We start from the raw sequence: 19,201 nt of genomic DNA on the forward strand, positions 1-19,201 counted from the left end.
GCTACAAAGGATGCCCTAGTGCCAATTAGGTTGCTTGTTTTCAAATGAGCCATCATATCGGGGGAACATTTCTGCATTTTTCAGCAGATCTTCTCTCCAGACAATTTAAAGCCATTGTGCACATGCTAGGGCACAGACACAAACCCTTCCTCTTTCTGAGTAAACGCTTTTTTAACACTTGTTTTCACCCTTTGGAATTTACATTATTTCCTTTTCTGCTTAGCTTATCCCTAGGAGAGGGAGTGCAAACCATAGGGCTGAATGTAGCTAACAAGCTGCACTGCGACTGGGAAAAGTTATTGCCTCGCATGATCATGTTTGACAACTCTTTCAAGCTCTGCTAGAATTAGCAGTCTGGGTTTCCAACGTGGAGACAACTGCTCTGTGTGTATACACATCTAAAATATTATATACTTACATGTAATTTAAATGAGTATAATATATTTTATATTTAAAGAACTTCCCCAAACCCTGGAGCCTCTGTTTTCTGAAGTTCACACCAAACTTCAGCCTCTGGACAGCTTCCAGGACGATCTGTGATTTCTTAAACTGGGTTTTGATAGTGTGTGATAAACAGTTGTTGCAATTCTTCTCACAAGCGATTTCAGTGCAGAAAGGAGTAATTTCTCAACATTACGTCCAAGTCAGCATACACATTCACTGACTTCAGCACTGCAGATCAATCCCATAAGGAAAAGAAAAAAAATGAGTCTCAGGAAATGTGTAACCTCAGGAATGGGACAAGAAACAGCTCGTTGATCTTCCAGTAATCACATTCAACATTGCTGACTAGCTCTGGAGCGAGCCAGTTTACAACAGAAATGAAATGGAGGCTTTCCATTTTTTTTGAGTTAGAAACATTGATCATTGGGCACTTTCTTCTGCAGTACCTTCTTTAATCTTAATCTCCAGAAATCCTTATGAAGTCCGTGGTTAATTGCTGAGTAATGTTCTTTTTCTGGATGAGGAAACCTGCGACACAATGAAATACTCAATAATTCTAGTCTGCTGAGCTATTCAGAACATAGCCAGTCAACAAGCACTTAATGCTCCATTTTATAACTTTGCCAATCTTTAAGTGGCTCAGCCAATTAGGGATTAGGTCATCTATGAATTTTAAATATGTTTTCTGAATATATAATATACCCTGTATCCAATCACTGTGGGATTTGGATTTTATTTTAACTTTTCCACTCCAAATTCATCTGGCAGTATGATACTTAAATACACACCACTGTCAGCACAGGTTTGTAGGTAGCACTTGTAACTCCTCTGACTGTTAATTTTCCTAATTAACCCTTTGATATTTTTAATAGCTTTTTAAAGCCTATATTCTGCCTTTCAGAAGCCAAATAAACTGTCACACCTCAGCACAGAATGGTTGTTATTTCACATGAACTGACGCTGTATAACAGAAAAATAGTGACTTATTTCCTTGGTTAATTAGAAAACTATAAGTATAAGGATCCCTACTGAGGCATTTGTAACTGCTTGCAGAAGTCAGCTTAGGATCTGGGGACTCCCCATTATATTAACTGGTAAATTCTGCTGAGAAACCTGTGCCTAGCTTTTATGAAAACACACTTCACTTCGTGCTAGCTGTGAATTTACCCACATCTGTGATTCCATCACTGTGAAATTAAACAAAAAGGGGTTTTTGTAAGTTTTGCAAATCACATAGCTTGTTTTTCTTTCGCGTGCCTTATGTCACAAGTAGCTGTCAGTGCCTGTGCTGACAGACACACTGGTCTAGTAAAAGTGCAGATTTCTAAAATGTGTTTATTTCTATACAACACATTTGCTTAAGCATACCAATGTAATCAACTAGTTTGAGTAACTATGTACTTGAGTGTCCTACAAGAAAGCATGATTATCACAGAGCATACATATGTTTAAAAACCCAATTCTGATGATGCTTCTCCAACATATGAATTGCTACTTTCTCTAGGATACACTTTCGGAACATTTCTAAAACACATTCTTCATCATTTGTATGAGTTACTGACCCTAAGGTATTGAGTCATGTTTGTTTTGGAAGCCCATTGCACACAGGGCTTGTCAGTCATGTCTACAGAAGGAGACACATTTTGGGGGGATATATTGTCTGTATTTACCAAATGTAAAATTAAAAAGTGAGTTTACATTAAAGTGTGATTACAAATTGATTACATTATTTTCATTAGCCTTATACAATTATTCCTCCCATGTAGTTGTGCCACTGAAAAATACCTCACTCTTTGCTGCAGCAGCAGATTTTTAATGCTGAGGATTGTTATATCTATTAAATGGAAACATTCATGTGTCAAAAGCAATGCTGTTCACTGGTTTACATAGCACGGTTCTGTTAGAGGTTCCTGCCCAATGATTTCCAATAGCTGCTGTGCTGGTTCAGCTCATTGCTGGCTCTTGTGTAGACTTGTCTCCAGGTCTCCTGTCTTTTTAATTACTGTCACTTAACCTGGGATAGAATCTTTCACACAGATCTCAAAATGCCAGCAGTTCTTCTACCTTAATGTTCACTCCATTATTTTTATAGATTATACAGCAACAGGAAGCTTTTAAAATAGTATATTCTATATTAAAATTGTAAATTATGAAAGGAAATGCGTATCTGTGACAGCCAGCAAGCTTAGAAGACAGAATTTGCAGTGAGATAAGAGACTGATTTGGGGCAAAAAACCCCTAAAGTGTCTGATTTTATCAGTGGACAATTAAAGAAAGAAAATAGGCTCATTTTTTTTTATATATATGCATATTTGCTTATGTTATTTGTCAAGCAACTTCAGACATTATGAACTATAGTAGCTGCATTTAAGAATTGCATCATGGTTTGTCTTACATTTTGAATTGATGTAAACAGCCTTGTAAACTGCAGAAATACACAGAAAATGCTTTCTGCTTCCTTACTTGCCATCATGGTAGCTGCACCAGGTCTTGGTACCATTTAGAAGGTTAAGATTGAACCTCCTCTTCTGCAATAGTACTTAAGAGTCAAATTATTAAATATATTGATTTTATCTCTAAAACGCAGCAGCATTACTGGCAACCTTCATTTTATGTAACTATCTCTTGTATCCATACTTAACACGGAATATTTCTTGTTCTGTGCTTAAAATCAGAAGCTGTAGAACAATATCAGAAATCACAATCATCAAAATGATTTGAACTTATCATCCTCTTAAATAAGCCTCTCCGGAGGGCAGATTTTGGCCTTTTCAGAAGACTACTACAGAGTGTACTCTGGGAAACAGCCCTTGAAAACAAAGGGGTCCAGGTGGGATGGGTGTACTTCAAGGAGCAAGTCCTGAATGCACAGAAGCAGTCTGTCCCTGTGTGCTGAAAGGCAACGTGGAGGGGAAGACAACTGGTCTGGCTGAACAGGGAGATATTGAAGGAAATTAGGGTTAAAAAGAGAGCTTGCAGTCTATGGAAAAAAAGGGCTGGCTACTCAGGAAGAGTTTAGAAATATAGTTAGGTCATGTAGAAAGAAAATTAGAGAGATGAAGGCACAATTTGAACTCAGTCTTGCCACTTCCATTAAGGATAACAAAAGGTCTTTCTACAGATACATCAAGGGCAAAAGGAGGGGCAGGGAAAACCTACATTCTTTGTTGGACTTGGGGGGGAACATAGTTACTAAAGACAAGGAAAAAGCTGAGGTATTTAACACTTTCTTTACCTCAGTTTTCAACAGTAAGTTGCGCTGTCCTGAGGACAGATGCTTCTGGGGCTTGTAGAGAGAAATGAGAAGCTTAGTAGCTCCTGTGCAATCCTGGAGGGAACAGTTAGTGACCTGCTGAGCCACTTGGATCCTTACAAGTCTATGGGAATAAACAGATCCACCCCAGGATGGTGAGGGAGCTTGGGAAGAGCTCGCCAAGCCGCTCTCCATCATTTACCAACAGTCCTGGATCACTGGGGAGGTCCCAGATGATTGGAAGTTGGTGAATGTCACGCCAATCCACAAAAAGGGCTGGAAGGAGGACCCAGGAAACTCCTTGTCTGTTAGCCTGACCTCAGTGCCTAGCAGGGTTATGGAGCAGATCATCCTGGGGGCAATCACACAGCACCTACAGCATGGACAGGGGATCAGACCCAGCCAGCACGGGGTTTAGGAAGGGCAGGTCCTGTCTGACCAACCTGATCTCCTTTTATGATCGGGTGACCCGTCTGGTGGATGAGGGGAAGGCTGTGGATGGAGTCTGCCTGGACTTCAGCAAAGCCTTTGACACCGTCTCCCATAGGATTCTCCTGGAAAAGCTGTCAGCCCAGGGCTCCGACAGGAGCACTCTGTGCTGGGTTAGGAACTGCTGGAGGCCCCCAGAGAGTGGTGCTGAACGGTGCTGATCCAATTGGCGGCCGTTCACCTGTGGTGTCCCCCAGGGATCAGTGTTGGGCCCGGTTCTGTTTAATATCTTCACTGATGATATACATGAGGGGATTGAGGCCACCATTAGCAAATTCTCAGATGACACTAAGCTGGGGGGGAGTGTGGATCAGCTGGAAGGCAGGAGGGCTCTGCAGAGGGACCTGGACAGACTGGAGAGTTGGGCTGATTCCAACGGGATGAGGTTCAACAAGGCCAAGTGCCGGGTCCTGCACTTTGGCCACAACAACCCCATGGGGAGCTCCAGGCTGGGCACAGAGTGGCTGAGAGCAGCCAGGCAGAAAGGGACCTGGGAGTCTGGATTGACAGGAAGCTGAACATGAGCCAGCAGTGTGCCCAGGTGGCCAAGAAGGCCAATAGCATCCTGGCCTGTATCAGGAACAGTGTGGCCAGCAGGTCCAGGGAAGGGATTCTGCCCCTGTACTCAGCCCTGGTGAGGCCACACCTCGAGTCCTGTGTCCAGTTCTGGGCCCTTCAGTTCTGGAAGGAGATTGAGGTGCTGGAGCAGGTCCAGAGAAGAGCAAGGAGGCTGTGAAGGGATCCAGCACAAGTCCTGTGAGGAAGGGCTGAGGGAGCTGGGGCTGTTCGGCCTGGAGAAGAGGAGGCTCAGGGGAGACCTCATCACTCTCTACAACTCCCTGAAAGGAGGGGGTAGCCAGGGGGGGGTTGGTCTCCTTTCCCAGGCAGCTAACAATAGGACAAGAGGGCATGGACTTAAGCTCTGCCAGGGGAGGTTTAGGTTGGATATTAGGAAGAAATTCTTTATAGAGAGGGTGATCAGACATTGGAATGGGCTGCCCAGGGAGGTGGTGGATTCTCTGTCCCTGGAGGTTTTTAAGCAGAGACTGATGTGATTCTCAGTGCCATGGTCTGGTAACCACTGTGGCAGTGGATTAAGGGTTGGCCTTAATCTCAGAGGTCCTTTCCAACCCGGATGATTCTGGGATTCTGTGAACCTCCTCTCATGCACAACATGAAAATAAAAGGAGGTATGCTTAGAACTTCATTTTTTTTTGCAAGTGTAAATGAATAATTATGTTTTACACTCTAAACTGAAGATCACCAGATTAGTGTTCTCAGAGAGCTCTATGTTCAACAAGAAGACTTAAATGCATACACATTAATGTGCCTTAACTGTTATGTTTTCAGAATCTGTCCACCAAGGACAGAGAGCTTACCCTAGTACATAAATAGCATGGAATTGTACTGTAAATCATCACTAAATTTAATCAATTCTCCTGTTCTGCTATTTTACCAAGCCTATCACTGTAAATAGGAAACCATCAAATCAATTTTAAAATAACTTGCTTTTAAAGACAGCATTTGATCTGGCTGTAATTTCCTGGAAAATGAGGCTAGGGAGAATGGGCTTAACTACAGAACGAATGAGTACTGCTACAACTACTGAGCTGAACTACTGCTCTCACCATGTTTTAGGCTGGTACCTCCAGTACTGTACATCACAGTACAGTAACTTCCTGAGCTGAAATTAAAAATCATGTAATTAGAAATTCAGACCTTGTTTACAGACATACTCAAATCAATATAACACTGAACTTAATCTAATGATTATAACATCATACCATATAAGGCTTTCTGTAGCAGTAAAGTTTTATTGTTTTCTTTCATAGTTCGAAATTTAATAAACAGGTTGCATTTCTACCAGTCCTCCTGCCCATAGACATCAGGTCCTTAATACTGCATGATTGTAAGGAGATATAAGTACATATCTATTTGCCACTTTATTAAAAAGCTATCACATCATTATGCTCTAGACTACACTTTTTTTTTTTTTTTTTTTTTTTAACCACCTCTCAGTCCTTAAGGTTATGACAGTAACTGACAATATATTAATTTAACCATTGAAGCAGTGCCAATCTGAAGACACTGCTTACCTGGAAGTAAGCAGTACTTCCAGGTAAGCACTTCCAGCACATTACTTTTAAAAGAGGTAATGTGCTCCCAGGGGATGCTAACTTAAACCTAATCTAATTGATATAAATGACACTTTGATTGGATAAAGTATAGATATGATAAGGTGCCATTGAGTGCTAGTTACTGATACGAACCGCTGAGGTGAGCTCCTCAAGTTCAGCCACTTGCACACTGATTCACAGCCCTACCCAAGAGTTTGCTCTTAAAAAACAAACTCAGCCAGTTTCAAACAATGGCCATGTCCTTACAAGAGTTTTAACAGGTAAATTTTAAAATGGGATTGCTGTCCCACAGGTAGGTACCTCACACTGGTATCACAGACCATGTACTCTGCATATCACCAGACCACAGAGCACTGGAAATCCCCCAAACTCGCAGTTCTCTGTGTGGAACTTTAGTCACCACTTAATCTCCTCATCCTTTCAAACACATGTAACCACAAAGATACTTTCTGCAACAAAGCAGACTGTGAACAGCTGAAACACCAACCATCTTTTCTTCCCTGGGGTTTCTGTTCTTTTCCAAAAAAATCAGCTTATTTTCAGGCAGTCCACTAATGAGACAGAATTATCCTAAGGTAGCAGTTTTTGTCACCACATATTTGAAGTCAAATCTGTTACAGAACCAGAACTGTTCTGGTCCCTGATGGGGAAAAATTATAATTAAAAGACAATTAGCATATTTTGTAGGGAAATCTGGCAAAAGTTATGTGTGTATAAAAGTTTAGCATTATTTTAAAAAAAAGGGAATTGCTTTTATAGAGGAATCTAGATTAAAAGATAAACTGTCAAAACTGAGAGCTAAGAATTGACTTTGCTTGACATTTATCACATATTGAAGGCTTTAGATGATCTGTAATCATAAAAGCATGTGAATTTCTAAACCAATCTATGCCAGTCTCAGAGAATTACCAGTTCCCCAACCACATGTGATTAGATTTTAGATTCTTGGTAAACACAGATGTGTTATGTTACAGAAAGGCAAAAGCATATTGGTACTATCTTTTACTGTGGGCATCATTATGTTGGTGGCTTTGATTTTTTACCCTTTTCTCCTTATCCTAGTAGAGGAATTTTTCCTTTAGATAACAGAAAAGTCTCACTATGATCACGCTTAATTTTAGGAATAATGATAAACATACAAGAAACAATGAAGATGGTTCACTAGGAAGATAAATAGGATGGTTTATTTTTTGAAATAGCAAGCTGAAACACTCCTTGCATGTACTTCAATGTGACATTTTGTCTGAGAGCCAGTACTCCTAGAAAGTTATCTCAATCCATTTAGCACACTGAAATGTTCATATTAACAAAAGAAAACTTGGAATAACTTAACTCTCTAGGTACTGCAGCTCTGAAGAGGTGCCAGGCTGTTTTTTTTCACATTATATATGTGTTAGGTAATAACTTAAGTTCTTGCATTAGCAAGGTATTAGTAGTTATATAAATGTATTATTCCAAGAAAACAGAGTGGAGACCTTGTTTGATATCTAGACCTACAGATAAAGCCATAAAAGTTGCCACACTCTGTTGTGAAATATGCGGGGCCCTCAGAGCAGAATTCATATCCATGAACAGCATATCTTGTCTCATTGCAAAGCATCCCAACAACTTCAAGAGGCACAGTTAGGCAAGCTATTGGCTTCTCATGAGCTCAGAGAAAAGACTCCCCGCATTCCTTCTGTCTTCATCACCCTTCACCTCCAAAAGTGTCAGCTACATCATCCTAGTGCCTGCATTTATTCTCCAGCTTTGTTACTCACCAAATGGGCCCAGCCACTGATAGAGATAGAGGCCATCAGTCAGACAACTAACTTAATCAAACCTTCCCCTTCTCCCAGGAAGTTGCACTGCTGAACTATTCTGGTTCACAGGGAGGTCTGACAGGTGTTGGAGGTAGCACGAGAAACAAACAGGACCACATGGCAAAGAAAACCACTTTACCACTACAAGCAAGCTATCTAAGGAGATCAGATACTCTTAACTGCAGGTTTCATTAGTTGACTATAACAGACTAAGTTAAAACTGGCACAGTTCAAGATCTGATTCACTAGTAGATCCAGTGTCCCTGCCTATGGGAAGACCCAGAGAGTAACAGCTTCAGCTTGTCTGTCAGTCCCCTAAGTACCTTAGAACTGATACTATGAACTCTGGCAAGCTCTGTGAGATGCTACCGAAATAAACTAGCAGGAAATACTAAGGGCTAGTCCTAATTCTACTTCTCCTTGAAGATACAGGCACTTGGGATTCAGAACCACGAACAACAGACTTTCTGAAAGCAAATATTAAATCCTTTCTTTCAACTGTAGAACAGAAGTCAGTTACACCATTGATACTGTTTTTTGTATCACGTGTCCTTACAAGTGCTTGCTGTCCCCTCCATTTGAAGTTAGTCCTGCTCCTGCCTCTGCCAGTGTGGATTTAAACCCTCTTTTTCCCTATGCACACGCTAAGCACCAGGCTGGATGCCCATGGTGGAAGGGGAGTGTGTAAATGTTTCCTTCTCTACAGCCAAGGATGGAGGGTCTGTCTGTTACAAGAAGAGTGAATCTGTAGTCTGTTATTAAACACAGTTGTTAGAATGATCTGCTAATGTATTTTGGGTATTTCTGTTAAATGTTTTGTCTAATGATAATTCTAATGCAAAATATCCAGCTGTGCCAACAGGGATCAGAAATCTTTTCCTTCCAAAACTCTAGCCAAAAAGCTATATAGTCATGCCATGTAGCAACATGCATTTATGTTGTAATAAAAATGCATCACTGTTAATTCAAGAAAAAAAAATTGAAATGAATAGAAGGAAACTATTTTGTGAGTAATATGTAATGAAACTGTGGAGTCCATCATTGTGGGAGGGATGAATATCTGTAATTACATGGTTTGTAATCATCCTACCCCAGGATGTAAGTGCTGGCTGACTCCAGGAAAAAAAATTGTCTTTGCTGATTATGAGACCCTGCTGTCGATAAGGAGCATTTTGAGGAATTAAAAGAAAAATCCTTTTGTAAAGCATTGCAGGCCATTTCTAGGATTTACCACATGAAGAGAGACTTCTAATATCATATCTGTCCCTTTATCCTTTATTAAACAGAGAAAAATGAATTGTTGTGTATGTCCTTAATTTTCCTTAACAGACAGAATGCAGCACTTTGTGCTTCTGTGCACAACGTGCCCAATATTACATAAAATCTGACATAATTTTAAAAGGTGCCTTATGTTGCAAACATCCACAGGCCTAGAGGTGAAACCTTCACAGTTGTAAGCAAGTTAGCTTTTTTAAGTTTCCTGTCCTTATAGTGTTGGCATGCTTGTAGCACTACTTGCTCCTGTGTTTGTAAGGATGCAACGTGCTTATCATGACAGCCTTATTTTCTGCTTCCCTAGATTTATGCTTTTCTGAGGCAGTGAAAGAACGAGAAGGGCAGAAAAGGGTGAGATGCCTATGACAGTGCATAATTTATACGTGGTTTACAGGTAGGGATAGTGTCACTTAAGTGGGATGGCTGGAAAAATCAATCATGCTTTCAAGCAAACAAGAGGGCAACTAGGCTGGTGAAGGGACTCGAGCACAGATCCTATGAGGAGAGGCTGAGGGAGCTGGGGGTGTTCAGCCTGGAGAAGAGGAGGCTCAGAGGAGACCTCATCACTCTCTACAACTCCCTGAAAGGAGGGGGTAGCCAGGGGGGGGTTGGTCTCTTTTCCCAGGCAACTCTCAGCAAGACAAGAGGGCACGGTCTCAAGTTGTGCCGGGGGAGGTTTCAGTTGGACATTAGAAATAATTTCTTTACTGAGAGGGTGATCAAGCATTGGAATGGGCTGCCCCGGGAAGCGGTGGATTCTCCATCCCTGGAGATATTTAAAAAGAGACTGGATGTGGCACTCAGTGCCATGGGCTGGGAACTGCAGCGGTAGTGGATCAAGGTTGGACTTGATGATCTCTGAGCTCCCTTCCAACCCAGCCAATGATTCTGTGACTCTAAGTCTCTTTTTCAAATCTGAAAATGAAACTAACTTCCCAAGCTAAATACAGAACAAGCACTTTGAGTTTGATTATGTATATATCAAGTAGACCATCTTTGGAGAAGGGGTTAGTGGCATACCGGGAGTATGGGAGGTGTTAATCAGAGAAGGGAGATAGTAGTATGAAAATACACATCAACTAGAAGAAAAAAAGAGGGAGTTAAAACCCCATAGGAAGCTGTGTCAAAGTTATGCTTCTTAAAAAAATCTTTCTACTGAGTCAGTGGTGTCTTGGTATGGAGCCCATTCAGAAACTTGTCTTACTTTTCCAGATAAACAGGTACATTTAAGAAAAGATGACCTCGTTGCCTACCAAGTTTGTTACATTTATGCCTGGATGGTTTCAAGGCATAAATATAACATCAAAATACTGCTGAAATGGAACATCCAGAAATGAGGGCAGTAATTAACCTGAGTTATATGACTGCTCGTGACCAAAAGAGCTTTTTGTTAATAAAATCAGAACTTTTTGTTTTATAGGATATTGTTTTCTAACTAGGGAGATGGAGAGTTGCTCAGAGAGCTGTGGAATCTGTCCTTGGAAGTGTTCAAGCCCTGCTGGGCAAAATCCTGAGCAGCCTCGTGCAAGGTCAGTTTTGACCCTACTTGAGCGGGCAGGGGGATAGTGACCTCCTTAGGCCCCTTCCAGCCTCAGTGATTCAGTGTTACTGTGTCTCATTTCAGGCATATGATATATGTGCTTACCCTCTCCCTAGACCATCAGACTGTCTTTCCATATGCAGGTCAGGGTCCTGCAGTTGGGAACTTTTCCCCGTGGTGTTTTAATGAAGCCCAAAACTCAATGAATGCATTTCTACAGTGTTCCTTTCCCTGTGCTGTAACAATGGTTTCCCAGGAAGGAACAGCACAAAATCGGAGTAAGAGAAGGCCATTTTTCCTTGACAAAAGCACAGTGTGTTCAGGCTTCTCAAACCAAAGCATTTATCTGGAAAGTCCTTATCCTTAAGTAGATTATCTTTGTTTATTTAGTCTAGAACTGGCAGTGCTAGTTTGAGTTTCACACTAAAAGCCTTAAATTTTCTTGTCAGAAACTCCATTTTTCTCCTTGATTTTTGTTAAGCCTACTTATTGCAGCCAGATTGCCTTTTGTTGCAGCCATGGAACTTTCCTTTTTATCCACCTACTTCCTATCTGCCCCAAATGTATTTTTTTTATTTGCTAAATAATTAATTGTGGGAACTTTTTAAAAATACTTCTTTAAACCCATCACAAAATACGAAATACTATGTTTTCCTCTCATCTATGATCATGGATGTGATACCAAAACTTCGCTAATTCTAATGTAGTGGAAAAGTCCTTTAATAGTTGTGTTCTGTTTCAAGTCCAGCATAACAGGCAGTCAGAATACAAGCGCATATACAAAAAACTAAACTGATGCTTTTCAGATATGCTGTAGCTCATCAGTTTCAATGTATAGTATCAGGGTGAAGTGTATGGCCACAGAACTTACATAGTTGAGTAAACAACCACGTAGTTGTACAAATGTTTCTGCAGAACTTTTTCTGAAATTTGTCTTGAAATTCACATCACTACAACTTTGTCTTCCCTTTGCCTTCTGAGCAACTTCAAAATAGTCTGCAATAGATATTTGTATTACCTTATCAATTTGCTGTATGTTTATTTTGGTTCAGTCATCACAGGAGGGGGGGGGGGGGATGTGTATGTTGGTTTCATTATCCAGCTGAATGTAGGTATCCATAGGATAATGCACCCAAAATTTTGCTGACTACAGGAGACCTGGTGTGCTGTTCATAGCAGGAATGCTTAGTGTTGAATATGGTAGGTGAAGTAAAGTGCATGCAGTATTCAGAGCATGTACAGACAGATTTTTTTTGCCCATAATATGAGACAAAGAATAACAAAGACCTTTTTTTGCCTTAAAGATTATTAAAAACTAAGGTATAGTTTCTTTTCTTGTCCTTTTTTTAAAGACGTTTGGAGCATGAGCTACAATTCCTGCCCTCTGATATGTTATGCCTTTGTTAACTTCTTGAAGGTTTGTAAGAAGAATAAATTATATTCTCAGTTGCTTTAGAAGGGGAATTTTCCATATATCACTGTACCTAATGTTGGTCTTGCTGATAGGGTGTTTGGGTATGACAAACAATGTTTAGGATACCTCTCCACAAATGTAAAAACCTTTTGAATATCCTTAGATTGCAGTGCTAAGCCATTGCAGTGCAACTGCTAGTATTTACTAATGCATCATGGCAGGATAGTATAGTAAGTAGAAAACTAATAGAAATAAAATTTTTATCTACTTAAAGTGACAATTAAAGCAGACACAAGTGCTAAAATGTGCAAGAATTGGGAAAATATGAAAGTAAACTTCTGTTTTCTGTGTTGATATACCAGTTTGTCCATAACATCTGAATGTAAAATTTGACTGTTCTAATTCAGATGTGTTTTTCCTAAGAAAGAGTAGAATGGGAACTCTGGAAGACCGATACATCCTATCTTTACTCAAACCTAATTAACTGCTTTTCCTTGAAGAAATGTTTTGTCTTCGTTCCTTACTCAAATTTTGTTTCCTGTTGAAATGGATAATGTTTTACAGAATAAACTATAATCAGGAAACTGAGCTTTTTTGCAGAATGGAATTACTTTCCTGTCAGCTGTAAGAGCTGATATCTTTTTGCTTTCCTTGTCCCCAGTTACATGCGGATGAATGGACTTGGATCCTTCTCCTACCTTGGCTGAAGCCTATTCAACAGAAGGATTTTGATATGCTCCCTGAGCAGCATTACAATGGTAGCAGCACATGAGCATATTGTAATCCTCCAGTCTTTTCTTCTGAAACACTTTGACCTTAACTGTTCTATATCAAATGAGGTATTTTAAACTTTAAGAAGAAGTTTAGCCAAGTCCTTGACTGAATTGAATTTTTTCTGATAGAGAAAGGAATGTGCTGGCAGTTTTTATAAAAATTCAATTGTGATTTACTCTAGTCTGCTTTGGTAGTATGCTTTCATCCATTTTCGATCTTAAGGGCTATCAATTTAGAAGGCTTTTTTTTCTTGGGGAATCAAAATATTGTTAGCTGGGTCAAGTTTTACCTTTGGTGAAAGTATGAATTTAGGCATGCTTTTTCATGCCATATATACTGAAATTTTTAACTCCAGAACTGCTTCAGCATGCCATTCAGCTCAAGAATTTGTCCAAGCTACAATTTTCTTAATAAAGAAAACTGTCAAGTGTTATAAACAAGGAATAATCCCAGTCCACCAAATGAAATCTAAGAGTGAGAGATCCTTTGCAATTATTTAAAGCCGAAGGGAGTTTTGTGGCAAATGCAAATTAAACCAAGCTTTTCTGGGATAGTATGAAGCTATTCACAGTTGTGTCCCAATTACATTTTATTTGAGAGTTTTCCCCATAGAAAAGTTTGGGGTTTTTTTCCTTGAAATATCTGTAAGTTATAAAACTTTGTCTATCATAGTGCTTCAAAGTTTATAAATGGAAAAACATGTTTGGCATCTGAAATCTCTTGAGAAGAAATCAAAGCTTTTTATTGAAGCTTGTTAGTCTCTTTCTGCGTTTGAAGGTTTAATAATTTTGAAAAGAACAAAGTAAACTTGAGTTTTTCTGGATTTTTTTTTTCTTTAAGTGAGCAGTACCAGTATGAAGGGAGTTCTTGTGTCATGAAATTGCTAGGTCTTCTTCCCCTGGGTTTTCAAGAAATGTCTGAGAGGTGGGAAGGTAATTAAAATCTTATTCTCCCTTTGGCTGCATTTTTAATTTTGAATTCAAGCCCTCACACAGCATACTACAGCTTTGCTTTAGGGTGTTTTATGCCTCTATCAAAGTGACTGAAGTAATTAGCATTTTATACATTTTGGTAAGTATTTTGTCACTGGAAGCACCAGTGCAGGTGAATGATAATGGTTTGAAGCTCCGGCAGTGATGGGACCCTAAATGAGAATGTCGCCTTTTAATCAAGAGCACTCAGAGTCTGTGCTGTTGAAATGCCCTACAGAAAACATAGAGAAGCCATCCATCATCTCCATAGAGAAGCCGTCCAATCTTTTAGTGCATGAGTAAAATTTTATTCAGCCTTTCTAAGGCAGTTAGAATATAAGATGTTCTAATTCACCGCAAAAGAGCAGTGTGAAAATTCAAAAGCATAATGTACAGGTTGATTTCTGGACAGCATGTGTCTTCATGTATTATCTTTGTTTCTTTAGATTGCAATTGAAGCATTTTCCATGCCCTGCTTAAAACACCTCCCCCGACCCTCTTACACACCCAGCAGGCAAGATCATTTCTATATTTTGGTCATATGTTTGAAATTAATTTGTGTAGTTGGTTAACTCTTGATGCTCAATGGAAATACTCAAAAAGTTGAGGGAAATAACTGCTGCTTTAGGAAGGACAAATATTTTGTTTTGCACAGAAAAGTAGTTTGTCACGTGACTCAGAAGTCCTCTGGGGAATGCTTAGAAGAAGCTGAAGTATGTTTAGTGACACGTACTTGGAATTATAAACAATTATTATCATAATTCCACAATCTAATTTCAACCTTTTTATTGTTACATTTATTTTTAACAACACTCTCTCAGCTTTCTTTATAAGAGAAAGCACCAGCAGCATCTAAGGACAATGTAATTTGAACAAAAATATTTTTGTTGTCAGGCATTTGGGAGATTTACTTTGACGTCAATGGAATCAGAAACCTGTTCCAGGAACCTCGTATTTTAAGATGAGTTGGCAATGATGAATCCCATTGACTAAATGGACTTACTCCCAATTTACACTGCATGACTGACTTACCCACCTTTCAACCTGCTTGAAAGGAAGGAGATTGATCTGCATTGTACTTAAAACCTCTTCTTAGCTAGCTACTACTCAGGTTCTTTGTTTAGTAAATTAAGTTTTTCAGTACCCCGTGGAAATAAAATTTGCTGTGAATATGCAAGATTTGTTTTTTTCCTTCCTGGCATTTGAGCATTGCCAAGCTGAACTATTTTTTGTCCTAACCCAAAATAAGGTAGAACCTGTGGAGGGAGAACTCCCCTAAAATGCTACTACATACCAGAGCACCAAGAGAGAAAAGACTGTGGAAAATGTATCAGACTTCATTTTAGTGAGTGAAAAGGAAAAGGGAAAAAGTTTTTCCTGCAGAATCCAAGAACCAGTAAAATGCAGCCAGATGGGGAAGGCATGTTTATGCATGTTACTGAGTAAGTCTTTCCAGCAAACCTTTTTATGACTAAAGTGGAGAGAGTTAATATTTTTCAAGGAAGTGCTATTTCTTCACTCTTACATTGGTATTGAGTCTTCAGTGAGCTTGCTTTCAGAAATGCACTATGCTAATACTGTTGGTGATGAGAAATTTTTAGCTATCATTTTAGCTTAAGCATAAGCACATCTGATTCTGACACTTTTCTCTGAATTGTTTCCAGCAATGTCAAGAGCTGCCTTTTTGCTGCCAGAGTGTACATGTTCAAGATTTAATGGGTCCTGTCATGTCATCATGCAAAGTTAAATGAATTAAATATTCAGAATGTGCACTTGTTACATAGTGAGAACTAATATATTAATCAAAGAGCTTCATATATGTTTCCAGTGTGAGAAGTATTAGCTGGGACTCTGTTAAATAGCTGACATTCAAACACTACTTCCAGTTTCAAAAAGTCTGCTTATATCATTGCTGCTGTCATCTGGTGACATTCGTGTTCTGTTTCCACATGCCATTCTCACTCACTGTAATTGGCTGCTAGTGAAAAGACAGCTAATACCCATCTAGTTTATAAATTACCATTTTCTTCCCTGAGCGCATGTCACATCTGTGTCAGGATGTCACAGAACCCAACCACAACTAAAAGCTGAGTTATTTGCTACAACTTGGATATTGCTGCTTTAGAAGTAACCTACTGCAGGAATAATTAGACAGACATCATAACTGAGGTTGAGTTAGAACAACTGTATTAGTGAAATTAAGAATGTCATTGTAGTACTATTGTGATGATGAAAATCAGCTGCCTAAAATAAGTAAAAATAGATTATGCAATTCACTGAACTTGACACACAAAGGTTCAAGGCAAGTGGGTTCCTCAGCAACCCAAATTGGGCACGAGGATCAAAGTTACCAGCAAGTGTGAGGGCCTGATTTAGAACCAGACCCCCCTTATTACTTATTTTTCAAGAGACATACAGCCCCCTAGTCATAACTTTAAGACCAAGTCAGAGTATCAGAAATACTGAACACAGAAGGAAAGCCAAACCAAAAATCTATATATGTAAAGCAGCTTAGAACAGCTTCATCAACAATTGCTGTGCTCCATATAGTGTTAACAATTAATGAATGATTAGCAGAAAACAAAACAGACAGAGAAAATAAATGTTTACAGTATTGGTTTTTCTCCCTTCAGTTAGAAACTTCCTTTCCAGTTCTTACGGGATTTATTTATGAATTTAAGTTTTGCTTTACCAACACACTGTTCAGTTTACCTTCTGTTTTTAAATTCTATTTTGCCAACCAACATCTTGTGAAAATGACCACAGATGAATAAAGTATACCTTAATCTTTTTTTTTTTTTTTTTTTTTTTTTTTTTTTTTTACCTAAGCCATGACAGGCATGGTATGGAGTGATGCCAGAAATGCACAAATTTATGTCTTTAACTTTTATGTTTCATGGGGATTAATGTTTTTTTTAATACCTCATTAAATGCTGTTATTGTAAAATAATGAAAAAATATTATAGAATATAATGCAAAAGTAAATAGGTAAGAAATGATACTTCAGCATATATGAGTTATTCTGTTATACAGTTAATCCTTGCTGGGGTGGTGAGGGTAGGGTAGGATGATTCAGACAAGCACTTTCATCATAAGCTAATTCTGCCTGGTATTTAGTCCCATCACAGACACCCTTCCCAAACCCCACAGTGCTGATTCCACATAGAAATAGCCAAAACAAAGAAGTCAGCTTTCATGGTCTACAAGTTTTGCTTGTTCTCTCTCTAAATAAAACCAGACAGATGGAGGATCTTTGGAAATCATGTGAAAACCAATACATCTGTGGTAGGGAATTTGGAACAGAATATACTGAAAAAAATGAAACTACCAAAAACCTAAGATTAAAAGCAGCCTCCCAGTGTGTTTTCTCCCAGTACACACAGTATTTACAGTAGGGTCCAAACTAGGCTCATTCCTGGGGTTTGGCTTTATTCAAAAGAAACCAGTGTTAAGGTAGGAAAGCTCATCTCAGGTCTCTTCCCCAGACTTGGCTGCTCTTACAACAAACCTCTTAGAACTCCCAAGTTTTTGCTGCAGGTCTTCACTCTCTCTTGCTTAAATTTATGCTGTGTCCTAACCAAGCCAAGTCCTCAGTCAGCTTCCACACTCAGTGACTGTCACCCAGAACTAGGAAGTAATGGGGAGGACTGTGTCCTGCTTACCTGGGATGCACTGAATACTCATTGAAAAGAAAGATCTCATGAAAAGAAATGTGAAAAAGAAGCAGCACCCTCCACTATTGCTCTGTTCTACCCCAGTAAGGATAGAGGTTGTCAACCTGTCACAATGTGGTTGCAGCTAAAATGTAGTCAAAGCACATAAACATAAAGGGAATAAAAGGGAATATAGAGGGAATAAAATCACACAAGTGTTCCTGTAAGAAGCCTTTACCATGCTGTCTACAGCATGAAATTCCAGCTAAGGTTGCTCTGCAGTTGGCTAGGGAGGCTACTGGGAGGAGGAGGTAACCGGAGAGGAGGTGGCAGCAGGGACCACTGGTGGAGGTCAGCAGCCAAAGAAAGACTCAATGGGAAGGGATGAACATCATTACTGACAGTTAATTACAGCCTCTACTGTAGCATTTTTATTGTTATTTGGGGTAAAACTAGTGTAAGCATGCTCAGCTGTACTGAAATCACACCCTCGCTTGCCAGTGCAGATGCACCTTGTAAATGTAAGGCCACCCCGAAGTCTTTGTTGTTACGATCTCCAGCAGCCTATGCAGCAAAAGATAAACTGCTTAATGACTACTGTAGCACAAATTCCCTGTAGCCTTAGTTACATGAAGACACAACTTAGTTATAAAGTGCACATTAAAAGCTGCTTGTCTCTCTCCTTGAAGTGTATATTGAGTTCCCCATAAAGGATGTTTACATTACAAGATCAGTTAAAAAAAAAAAGCTTTAAAGCAGCTATTGTGACTTTCAGCCCATAATTACACTTTTTTTACTGCCCTACTGCAAAGCCTTTGGATTTATTCTAGAATGCAGGGGGTGAGGGAGATAGCTAAGAGCCTGGCTGGGTAGGGAAAGTGTCCTGGGGACTGGTTGTGAATTGGTCAGGAAGGGGAAGTAACCCCACATGTGACTGAGGGTTACAGCACACATTGAGCAGCTCGTGTTCCCTGGTGACAGGAGCTTCCTCACTGGGCTCACGAGACTGCCGGCGCTTCACTGGAGTGCAGAGGGGATCTGAAATCTTTCCTGTTTGTTTGCCTCAACACATGACAGTGAAGAATGAACTATATTCCAAGTTAAACAACCAAGCAAACAAGCACATTTGGGAGAGATGGTTGAGTTAATGCTAGAAGTTAAGGCTTATCTTTACAGTAATTGTTCACTGAGGAGGCGCTTTCAGGAAAGGCGCCTTTTGCAGTGCAAAGGCGGAGCCGTATTGGTTAAAATTCATTTGGCATCTCCCCCTTGCCTTTAAAAACCTTTCAAAAACCAATACTGGAACAAAATAATGTCTCTTATGCTTTAAATTCTGACGTTTTAAAACAGGCTGGTCAGATTTATAGATTGTTGAGACACTTTCAGTTTGCTGCTGAAGAAGTACTGAGGATATCAGCTGAGACTTCTGCAGGCTGCATGGAAAGATC

The 19,201-nt window shown here is 39.6% G+C and overlaps 1 protein-coding gene and 1 long non-coding RNA gene across 2 annotated transcripts in view; one reads left to right on the plus strand and one right to left on the minus strand.

Annotated features, from left to right (window-relative positions):
- INO80C (INO80 complex subunit C) overlaps positions 1 to 19,201 on the plus strand; it is a 39,501-nt gene that overhangs the window by 1,592 nt on the left and 18,708 nt on the right. The gene's annotated exons all lie outside the window — the stretch shown is intronic.
- The window catches only part of LOC139792879 (uncharacterized), a 201,297-nt gene continuing 182,827 nt past the window's right edge, over positions 732 to 19,201 (minus strand). The window contains exon 3 of the long non-coding RNA XR_011724425.1: positions 732 to 972. This is a non-coding gene — a long non-coding RNA (uncharacterized lncRNA). The remainder of the gene's footprint in view (positions 973 to 19,201) is intronic.

The sequence above is a fragment of the Heliangelus exortis genome, chromosome 2 (assembly GCF_036169615.1).
Source record: "Heliangelus exortis chromosome 2, bHelExo1.hap1, whole genome shotgun sequence".
NCBI classification, from domain to species: domain Eukaryota; kingdom Metazoa; phylum Chordata; class Aves; order Apodiformes; family Trochilidae; genus Heliangelus; species Heliangelus exortis.